The following is a 12021-nucleotide window of genomic DNA, read 5'->3' on the forward strand; positions in this document are numbered from 1 at the left end:
TAGGGGCACTACAGAAAGCTTGATAAACAGGGTACCTAGGCTTTGATACCAATTGTTACACACAATGCACCACTAAGAGTGAGGTGAATTAGTGGTTCTCAAACTTTTTCCTTTAACTATCCCTATGAAAGTATATTGATCAACATGTTGGGACTCATTAAATTTGAGTAAATTTGAGAGGCCCATTTCAATATTTTTCTCTGCATTTCCAAATGATTATAAAATGAGTCAGTTTGAATGGCCTAGTTAGAAAGAGGGTAGAATGGAGTCAGTTGATTTTCGAAGGGTAAGGCTTGGGAAGTGTGTCCTACACCTTTCATTTAGCTAATGAAGTGTTCTGCAACTTTCAGATTTTAGCTTGGATCAGTTTACCAAGAACCCATTTCAAGGGGTGAGCTGAAAGTGCATTTTAGGTGCAAATGCGGATTTTATTAAGTAGCCTACTTTGAGCTCCTATAACTTTTTCTCTGTTGATTTTCATGAATAATTTCAAAGTGGATTGAATTCTATGCATAAATTTAAGTTAGCATGCAAAATTTCAAGTCTTTCTGAATCCATTTTCTCAGTTTGGTAAGCTCAATCCATTTGCAGTTTGTATGGTTTGACAAGTCCCTATTTCAGTTGCTAGTTAGAGCCCTGTTTTGCACATTCGTAAAAGATGCCCCGATGAATGTCATGTCAGAATGTTTATTCCAAGCTATTGTTGATATAAATGACAAGCTATGTTTCCATTTTCAAGCTCCTTCCAATCCGTTTGATCGGTTTTCAAAACGGTTTCTTGAGCCATCTTATTCAGTGATCCATACTTTCATTGCTACATTAGTTAAAGTAGCCATTTTCATGATCGTATTATTTTCACCCAGTTAGCTTCCCAGTCGAACTGAGTATTATAAGATTTGATATGTACTTCAAGGTACCTATTCCTCAAATTTGAGGGTCTATGGAGATCGTTTGATATTTTTAAGGAAGGCATCATGAGTTGCCTGTGCATTGACTTCATCTGGTCCGCAGTGTCGACAAAGCCAATTGGTCATCTTTGACTATTAATATTTCTTCACTCAGGATTCATATTGAAAACCCGTTTGATAGAGTTCATGTTTGTATATCAAAGTACACGCTTGTTAGATGGCGAGGTCTAGAAAGATGTTTTGACCAGTTTGAAAATTACATCTTTACGATTAAATGCGAAAATGTGGTGCAAGTGCCTGAAAGTCGCAAAATTCAGTTTGGTGATCCAAAAATGGTGCCGATCGATTCCAGAGGTATGTTTAAGGTTCGTGAGGTATTTCAAAGGTCAGTTGCATGAAAACGATTTTTTTTTTAGTCGGACCCACTTTGGGGCCCAACCTGGCTCATGCTCATGCATTGATTTTGTTGGCAAATTGGTTTATTACGAGATGATTTTGTTTCATTATGTGGGCATATAATTGAGAGGCTTTTATGGAGCTTTATGGTTTTGAGAATTGGGGTCAATATGTCATATGTTTAGTTCTCATTTTCCATTCATAGCTACTTTGAAGAAAAGAATGAATAAATCCATATAAGATTATCCAAGAATATAGTTCGGGCACAAACACGGTGATTTGAAAATGCCTATGGACAACTCTTGTAGTAATTAAAGACAATAAGAGAAGCAAAGATAGAGTCAAAAAGACTTTGATAGTTTGATAATAGAAAGAGCAGCTACAACAATGCAAAGGATTGAAAGAATGAATGTCAGTGCTCAGTAAAGTATTCAAACTAAGGCCACACTCAGCCATAAAGCCAATAAAAGTAGTATATATAGATAGTCCAAGGTTGTCATAATAGTCATAGGACTGAATGGCAAGGCCAAAGAGTGAATAAGACTTTGAAGATACAAACCCCAGGCCTTCAATTAAGGTCAATAATAATAGTTGCAGACCTGATGAGGAAAGAAATAACAATCACAAGCATCCTTCACACATGGAATTGAAGAAGCCACGTTAAACATGAAGCAAGTGTTATTGGCAATTGAATACCTTTCAAATATTCCCCTCATGATGCCTCCCTATTTCCCCTCTTCATGGAGTTTGGAGAGCATATAAACAAGCAGGAAATGGTAGGTGTAAAACCAACACTCTCCCTCCTCTGCATGGTGGATGAGAACTATAGGCAGCATGGTATGGTCTCCTCCCTGCATGTTAAATAAATGGAGGTAAGGGCAGCGTTTAAACTTCAGCAAAAGAAGCTTTCAAGCAAATGCAATTAGCAACTCCTCCCTGCTATGCACAAAGGTATGGAGATAAAGGTGTGTACATCAGATGAAAACTTGAGATTGGATAAAGTCAGTGAACTATTTGTATATGAGAATTTTACAAAATTTCTAGCTAAAATGGTCAAAGCTAGAGATATTTGTGCTATCTGTGGTACAAGTGATGTCCTTATTGGTGAAACTCTAACAGATAAATTTGATGGCTCAGCTTTGCCTGGAATTAAAATTGAAGAACCTATTGTGAAAATGACATTTTCAATTAATACTTCAGCATTTGTGGGGTGTGAGGCGAAACATGTGACAACCAGAAAAATTAGGGAACGTCTTTTGTCATGAACTTGAGAGGAATTTGGTAATGAAAGTTGAAGATGGAGGGAGATGCAACCCCTTCAAGCAAATGCAGTGGCTAAGTGTATTTCCAGTTCCTCCATTAGCTGCCACTCAAAAAAACTTTCAAGTTCCAGGCTAAATGCATTATCCCACATTGGATGGGTGGGCAGACTCTTTTGTATTTAAAACCAAGCCTCCACACTAGTATAGTGTCAAATCCTTAAGGGCTTTTGACACAAGGTGTCGGTTGGGTGCCCAGGCGGACCCCACGCATGCAGGCATGCTTCTCGAGGTGACCAAGGAGGCCAAGTGGCAACCAGATGGACCCCACCCATATAGGCACGATTCTCAAGGTGAATTTTGTAGAGAATGGATGGGTTAAAGATCGAGCAAGTTCCATAAAGATAAATGAAGCATGTTGTTTCGTGAAGCGGAGATGCTTTCCAGTTAAGCATTGCGAAGCAGTGAAGGGGTTAAAGAGCATGTAGGTTCATGGAGATCCAACAGTGCATGCAATTTTGTGGAGTGAAGATGCACATCCATTAGCCATCACAAAATGGTGAAAGATGACATGGTGTATGGGTGGCGGTCCACGAGGAGACAAGCAGGCAGTCTAGTGGCGATCCAGGTGGTGGACAAGTAGTGAGTTGATGAGGTGTCATCCCAGGTGGCGCCTAGTCGACCCATCAGTGAATCACAGGCTACCACGTGGCAGGGCATCGGGAGTTAAAAGGGTGAAAAATCAAAATTAAATGCATAGTTGAAACTATATGAGAAATTCAAAAATTTAAATGATAGAGGTGCATTCCAAGTTTAATTCGCCTGAGGTTATTTTTGCCCAAAATGGCAAGTATTATATACTGTTGGAAAGCCCTCAGAATGAGAAATGTAGTTATGAAATTAGTTTTGGCAAATCTAAGATATTTCAAGATCAGTTTCCACAAGAAGGAGAAAGGAAAATATTCAGTTAGGGAAAGAAGACATTTGGCAGTGTGTTATGCAAATCTGATCTTTTTCCCGCCTCTTCTTATTCCCTTTTTCTTCTCAATTGTAAGGGTTCTAGAATTTTGGAGGAAGTTCTCTAGATTTCATGGCTTCCAATTCTAAATTTCTTGACCCAAACTTATTAAAATTCTATGGATCTTTTTAGGGTATAGAGGTTACATTGTAGGATAGCAGATTGTTTTCTAGTTGCATATCTTACTTGTGTCAGGCATGAGTAAATTTCCCACAATATTGTCTCTAGGCATGTATTTCATTGTTATGAATTGAATCCTTAAGGAGGATGGAATTTGTCAATTTCAAGGAGATTGTGTGATTGTTTATAGGTATCCTTCAATCAAGGTTTTAAACTCTGTAATTAGTCATGAATAAATGGAATATGTGTTCTAGATCTGATAATTTTGTGAATGAATCAAGTAATGCATTGATATAAGGTATTGATTTAGGGATATTGTTTAAGGAAAATAAATTCAAGCAGCTGTGATTTGCATTTTGCAGTTCTGTGTGTGACTCTGTTGCCCAATGAACAAGGCACTAGTCTTTGAAAGATTTGTGGCTAGTTTCACATTTACAAATTAAAAAAAAATCTATTTCCCTTTGTGTTTAGGGGATGTGTTCTTTTCATTCCAAGCTCTATTTCATCTATAGTTTATACAAATTTAGCCAATCTATAGTGTGTTTCTAAATTGGGTGAGTTTGTGGAATTATCTATCTGCTTATTGTTGATGCAGTCATATGTCTGTAAATGTTGTATTTAATGCTTTAAAAGGGTGTCCCCCCTAGGTCTACTAGAACCTGAAGTGCAGGAGGATCAATCAGGGTCCTATGTTATGTTGTCCAAGTCCTTATGTGTTCTATAGAGTGAAATTGGCCATTTCATAGAAGGATTGCAGGTGAACTTGGGTTAATCAATTTTGATGAACAACATAACAGTTCTAGCTGAATGCAAACTTACCAGTTACTGAGAAGAATAAACACAAATGCATTCACACAAAGGGACATCACATAACACCAGTATGTATGAGGAATACCCAAGGGGCAAAAAACCTCAGTGAGAAATATTGTTGGAGTCTACTACCCCAATCCAGCCTCACAATGAATCTCTTGATTACAATGTTTAGGGAACCAACCCAAGGAGCATCAACCCCTGATTTTAGGGCACCAACCCAAGGACCTACAACCCTTGATTTATTAGCTTCAACTCAAAGAAACACCAACCCCTATATAATTTATAAGCTACAACCTAAAGGAGCTACAACCCCTACACCGAGTTACAACTCAGTGAATACAAAACATAATCATCTAAAAGTTAATAACCTTGTTACAAATGGATTTTATAACTCTTTTGCAAACCTCTATACTCAATCTTCTATCCAGTTAACTTTTGGTTCTCTACCTCACCCAAACACTGCTGCAATCTTATCTCTTGCTACAACCTTATCAGTTCAGACTCTTCTCCTTCTTTATTGGTTCTCTCTCTGTCTCTATCAGTCTTCTCTGGTAGTTGTCTCTTATCTCAACAAATCTATTGCTCTCCATCGGTACTATCTTCTGTTGGTTCCTTCTTGCCTTCTCTATAATTACCTTCACTGCTTCTTTGTTGGTATGGACACTACCAATTCTACACCTCTGTTACCGGTTGAACCCTTCAACCGGATTCCCCCTCACACTCAACCTCTTCTCCTTCTCCTTGATGAGCACTTGACTGATTTATCTTTGCAGAAATGCTCTCTCATTCAACAAAAATACTCTCTCCTTCAATAACAATACTTTGTCCTTCAATAGCTCTTCACAATATCTTTGGCTCGCACACATATAGCCAAGTTTTCTTGCCAAGAATGAATTCAAACTTTAGATGGTTAGGGTTTCCTCATCATCCTTGAGGAAAAACCAAATCCAGTCAGATCTCATTCAATCTGATCTCCAAGATAGTTGTCTGCACATCACTGCCATTCATGTACCTTTTAATACATGTTTTCTAAACTTAGTAAACATGACCCTGCATCTCGACCTGCATCTATCAAAATGCCATAAATATCTCAGTTATTTCCTTCTCGAGGTCTTCTCGCAATCCGATTTCATTGCTTCAATTCAAGAGCCACCAACTCCCCGATCTTTCTCTGTCATTCATTCTTCCTCGAGCCACACCAATCTGTTACCATCCTGTGATTTGTGGTTTTTTCATTAATGTTGACTAACTGTTCCAACAACCATGTTGATGGAAACTTCACCGACCTTTGCATGCTTGCCATCTCAGCTCCACATGGCACCTTTGTTGACTAACTACCGGCTTGGACCTTTATGTCAGTTTAGACAGGATCACTGACCAAACACACAGCCGGTTCTTCCTTTCTGTTGGTTCATTAATCCTACTGGTATCTCACACTTTACCAGTTACCCTTCATGTATGCACATTGCTGATATGTCAATGGAACTCTCAATCGGTCAACACTCTTGCTAACCTACCTTGTGCACATCTTTATCAGATGGAAGTCTTCTACATCTGAACCTTGTCCATATTACCGATGGACTTACATACCGATAAGCCACCTTGATGATACCATGTCATCAATCTTCAACTATTTTCATCTAGGGTATTTGCATGTTGGTTGCACTCTCTATCTGTACTTTCTTTGCCTTTCCTTCATCATTATCAGACCAGACATCCTCTCTATTGGTTTGTTTAAGTGAAAAACTCATCGATTCTTCACCTATCCTGACAACTCAACATGCCATCTCTGTCAGTCTAGTGCATATCCCTGATCTTCTGCACTTGAGGCATTCTAGTGATTCACTGGTAGCTCTGGTGTGAGCCTTCAAACACCTACCTTCACCTCTTCTTCCTTATCTCACAAAACTATGATGCATATTATGCATAAGAGGAGATAAGTGCCACTTACTGGTAGTAGTGGATCCCTACCATCTACATCCTACAATGCGCTCATGTTGCTTCCTTGTTTGTGCAACATATCTTCAAACATGCACATGTAATCCATTGTGGGTACATTCATTGTCAGTCATCTCTTCACATGGTTACTGCATCTTCATCTGGTGGGAGTCTTGTTGTTCTGCAACCATATAGCATATCGATGACCCATTCATTCTTCTCCTCTGGTGTTGATGTGATTTTGGTAACATTCTGCCTCTTCATCACAAACAATATCCAAGCATCCTGCTCAATGTCAACACTTCACTTAACAATTGACATACTCTCCTTACTAGTGATACATTGTATCGGTACCAGTAACCTTAATTAATTGCAGTAGCCTTCATCTTATAAGCTAGTGGCAAAGCTCTCAATACTTTAAAAACAATCTCATCTTCGCTCAAAGATCCACCACAACATTGAATTCCCATGACAATTTCGTTGACTTTTTCCATAAAAGCTTTAATTGTTTCATCTTCCTTCATTTTCAAGTTCTCATATCTCACCCTGTAACCATCAAGTTTAGAAATTTTAACAGTAGGGTCACCTTCATTCAGAGTCTCCAACTTATCCCATATAGCTTTAGTGGATGATTTGTTTGATAGTCCCAAAACTTATTGATCAGAGAGGGTGCTCAAAAGGGCTTCTCTAGCTCTACAATAATTTTCAATGTTCTTATCCAAGTCTGCTAGAGGAGGATTCCCATATTTAATATTAGAAAGAGTATATCCTTTCTGAGTGATCTCCAAAATCTCCTTGCTAAGACATCTCAGATACCCTATATTTTGTTCCTTCAAGACTAGGGTTGTCCTTCTAGTAAGTAATTGAAGTTGAATAATTACTCGCCATAGGATCTTCCTCAAGTAGTTAAACTTCTACAAAGAGGACTAGGCTCTGATACCAATTGTTAGGGTAATTGGTGGACAACTGAGAGGGGGGGGGGTGAATCATTTGTCAACAGATTATGAAACTTTAAGTAGATGAAACCTTTTACAACAATGCATAAACCAAATATATCAATTAAGCACAAACGTAAATCACAAAACAATTAACATCCATCTGCAACACATAACACTGAGATTTGTATGCGAAAAACCCAGTAAATGGAAAAACAAGGGTAGGAAGCCTACCCACAGTCAGATACTACTTATGCAGTAAGTATGTGATTATAATAAAATGGGCCTATACATGTAGAAAGGAACACCGCCTAGAGTGCACTTCTTATCACAAAGGAGCCTCGGTGACTACAAAAGAAATCCAAACTACAATCTGGAAATAAGAATGAACTGGAAGAATAGCATATCCTATGCCTGAGTACAGTTTTGATTAAGCTCAATATTGGAGGTCTTAAACCTCTTACAAAAACCCAATTCAATCACCTATGATCGCCCAAAACCTATGCATATGATTACAACTTTATTCGTACACAAATAATCCTATAACCCATAGTGTATGATCTACAAAGAGATCTTACATCATATTTATACCAACCCAAGACCTAAACAATTAGGTCAGCCACCTAAAAGATAATAAAATAAATTCATAATATGAACCTAAAATTCAATGACAAACCAAATCAACCTAAGATCGAAACAACATAAGCCAATCACTAAATCCAATCGGTAATGCTTTAGAAGCATCCATCAACACATTACATAAACCGGTCCATAACCTAACAAAATAATATCATACCTAAAATAGGTCTCCATAAGCTAGATCCAACACCACCAAATAAATGGAACATGAACATGATAACCATCAACATCTTGATAACCTTCTATAATTTGTACAAACACCACTTATCGGATCCATCAAAAGATCTTCAATAAAGTTTTGTCAATAAAACCCTTACCGGTAACCAAAAGGCTTACTAGAACAAATGATAGCATCTGGATCATCAAATCCCAAACCAAGTGAATGAGATATGCATCAAGGAAACATTAATAACCAATCCAAACCATTTACAATAGCCAAAATACACCGAAGACAAATCTCCTGATCATCATCAAAGTTCAACCACTCTACCAGAACTTGGTAAACAACCAAGAAGCTAGTGTTGATATCACTGACAAACATTAATGCAACACATAATCAATTCCTCCAAAATGCCAACATGAAGTTGACTCTCGAGGCATATGCTCAACACCTTTTGAGTCAACCAAAGAAGGAAGATTTAGAACATTCAAGGAGAAAGACCTTGAATTGCACAAACAATTCACTGCACATTCTAGGAAAAGGAAATTTACAAAAATGGCTAAGGAAGGGGCAGTGTAGATGGGATTCACTAGGGAGAAGGTGAAGAAAGCAAGAGAAAAACATTCTTATAAGGAGGACAAATAGGAAACCAAGAATCCTATGGTTGATATAGTTCTCTCCAAAGTTAAATAAAAAGAGACCAAGTCTGCCTCTGCTTTGGTGGCATCATCTTCAGGACCTAGACCATCTAGGAGAGGTGTATTGAATCAAAAGGAGAATTCCAAGTGGACTTATGATGTTGTGTGTTTTGTGGCCTATGAGACATAATATAAGGAGGAATCAGGCAAGGTGAAGAAGAAAGGTGAATTGACAAGAGTGGTGAGGAAGTCCCAGTCTGGTGGAGTGCAACAAAGCAAGAAGGTAAAATCTAATCCCACCCCTGCTAGAAGACCTCAAAAAGGAAGAAAGGTTAAAACTCAACTTGAGTGTGATGTTAAGAAAGGTAAATCTATATTTGTTCTATCATTTTTAGTAGATCATTAATTGATGAGATAATTGTGGATGGTAACTTAAAGAATCTTAGAGCCTGTTATGACAATTCGAATGAGGTTGATCAGAGAAAACTGGAAGAAGAAGTTGTATTATACTTGCACAATTTCAGAAAAAACATTGATTGAGTTGGAGAAGAGAATTCTTAAGAACCTATACAACCTTATTGATGTAAGAAGACTAACTGCTAGTAGAACAAATGAGGAGATGAAAGAAAGAGACCTAATAAATGTTTGCACCTGTATCACTAGTGATGAAGTTAAAAGACTCGTTGAAGAAGCTAACAAGAAAGATTTTAGAAGGAAAAACAAAGTAAACAAATTAATGACTGGAAAAGTGGAAGAGGTAAGGAAGGAGACAGAGGACATATGGAGAAAAATAATTTTAAATGACCCCCTATACAAAGATGCATTCAAGTCTTCTGATGCAGTCATCGGTTAGGAGGGACCTGAAAGAGATCAATCTAGACTAGGAAGAAAGAGTAAACACAAAGGAAACAAGAGGATATGATGGAGGAAATGTAGAACTGAATGAATTAGATCATGAATATTTATTATAGATAATCGGTAACATCTAGGTTACAAGATTTGGCTCACTGGCCTGCCATGTACATTCTCAATTACAGAATTGGTCAACTATGGACCTCTAATTCTTAAGATCTATCTTCTATATACTTTCTCACTAAATTATGATGCTTAATTACATTGATTTATATGGTCTAGATGGGTCCAATTGGCCCAATATGGATCAAATGCTGGAGAATAAGATCAAACATCTAAAACAAACAGGTTGGCCTCCACCAAAGAGATTCTTCTAGAAAATCCAAAGGATGAAGTACAAATCAAAGGGAAGGTCAGCCAAATGCCAAGGAACATTGGGATCAATGAACTAAGACTTTAAAAGCTATGAAAAATTATTTGCAATATTTGCTAATGTAAATAGGTCCAAGTGGTTCCAGTGCCAGAAAACTATCTTGGAATCCAGAATCGATAACTTGTTGGAAAAAGATCAAAACGCATTGCGGTTTAGGAATAAGGAAGATGATCATGACCTCATGTTAGATGTAATGACAATCCCAAAGACACTAAGAGGGGGGGTGAATTAATGTCTAACCAATGAGTGGAGTATTTGAACTTATTTATAACTTTGCAACCCAAATCAATGTACTAGTAAGCAAGAAATAATGTAGTAAACTGAAATAACAAAGGTCGCATAAATGCACACCATAACACAATATAGTTTAACGAAGAAACCTGGTGTATGAAAAACCTCAGTGGGATTTGTGACCCACAATATTTACGCACTGGCCAATATGAATAAATATTACTTACAATGGGGGCTTGCACATGCAGGAAGGCCAACAACCTAGAGCTCATTGCTCAATAGAAGAGTCTCACTGACTACAATAAGGATAATTAAATCCAATACAATGTACTACTCAAAATAGCATCTCTAATTCCTAGTTCAGTACCGATTTAAGCTCAGTTAGATACCTTAACAAAAATGTTTTGCTATCCACTATATCACCTCATACATACAAAAATCTCCTACTATACAAAATGACCTATGACATCTCATACATATATGAGTCTTTACAATATACCAAGTCGTCTTACAAAAGATAATTATATTTACAATACAATTCACATAAAAAAAACTTGTCTCATGTTGGCCTAAGTGCCAGTATACTTCTTTGTCGGTGTAATCTAGATGGTGGTGAATATGCATGCAGGTGTCGGTAGATGGTATCGGTGTTGATCCTTGTTGTCGGTGTGTGTGTAGAGACCTAATACTGGTTGGTTGACATCAATGACAACATCAACCATGTTCATATTAGTGTATAATTCCAACAATCTCCCCTTTTGGCATTGATGGCAACACTCATGAGAAAAATCAAAAATTGTTATCCCAAAACTGAAATCCAAAAAGAAGTGTGCTCCCCCTGAGCAAGTGATCTCCTAAGTGCATATATTTTTCTCTTCACTACTCCCCCTTTGACATCAATGACAAAGGATGTCAAAAAGAATACAAAATTTCTACCTCAAAGTCTATAACCGGTTGGCTACAATCTGAAAGATATCCACCAAAGCTAAGTTCAAACTCTGCATAAACTTGTTACTATCAAAAATAATTTTCTCAGTCAGCTGGATCATACTAGTGAGATAGAGAATTTGCTTCTCCAATGATCTTTCTCCATGGATTTTGGCCTTAGTTAATTCAAATTGCTGAGTAATAAGAATACCCAATCTCGGACCAAGTTTTCTCTTCAGCTCCCGGGCCTTCAATCTTATTCATGCCTTTTCTTTCTCCAAGTTCTCCAATTTTTCTTCAAACACTACCGTTTTCTGTTCAAAAAATGATGTAAGTTCCGAAGAACCTATTATATTGTCTTCTATGTCATCAATCTCTTTTTGTGTCTTTTCAATCTCCTCGTCAATGTCCTCTATCAAATAGTGAGGCTTATAGGCTTCTCTATACAACTCCTTATACTCCAAAATTGTAGAATTGAGTACCGATAACAGTGAATCTAAGTGCTCTGTATAGATTTTAATAGTGCTCTCAAAGAATTCACCCTTCTCTTTATCAACTCTGTCCTTAATTGTTCCTTCATTCACCTTCTCTAGATTTAGAACATTTCCAACAACAAATTTGGACAAGGTGTCCAATTTACCTAAACAATTATCAATGTGATCTATCTTACATGTTGGTGCAATCATCCTCAAGATAGGTAGTGTGTCATCAATATCCTTAAATGCTAAGGCATTGCAATCTGTTATCATTTTGA

The sequence above is a fragment of the Cryptomeria japonica genome, chromosome 9, assembly GCF_030272615.1.
Source record: "Cryptomeria japonica chromosome 9, Sugi_1.0, whole genome shotgun sequence".
Classification (NCBI taxonomy): Eukaryota; Viridiplantae; Streptophyta; class Pinopsida; order Cupressales; family Cupressaceae; genus Cryptomeria; species Cryptomeria japonica.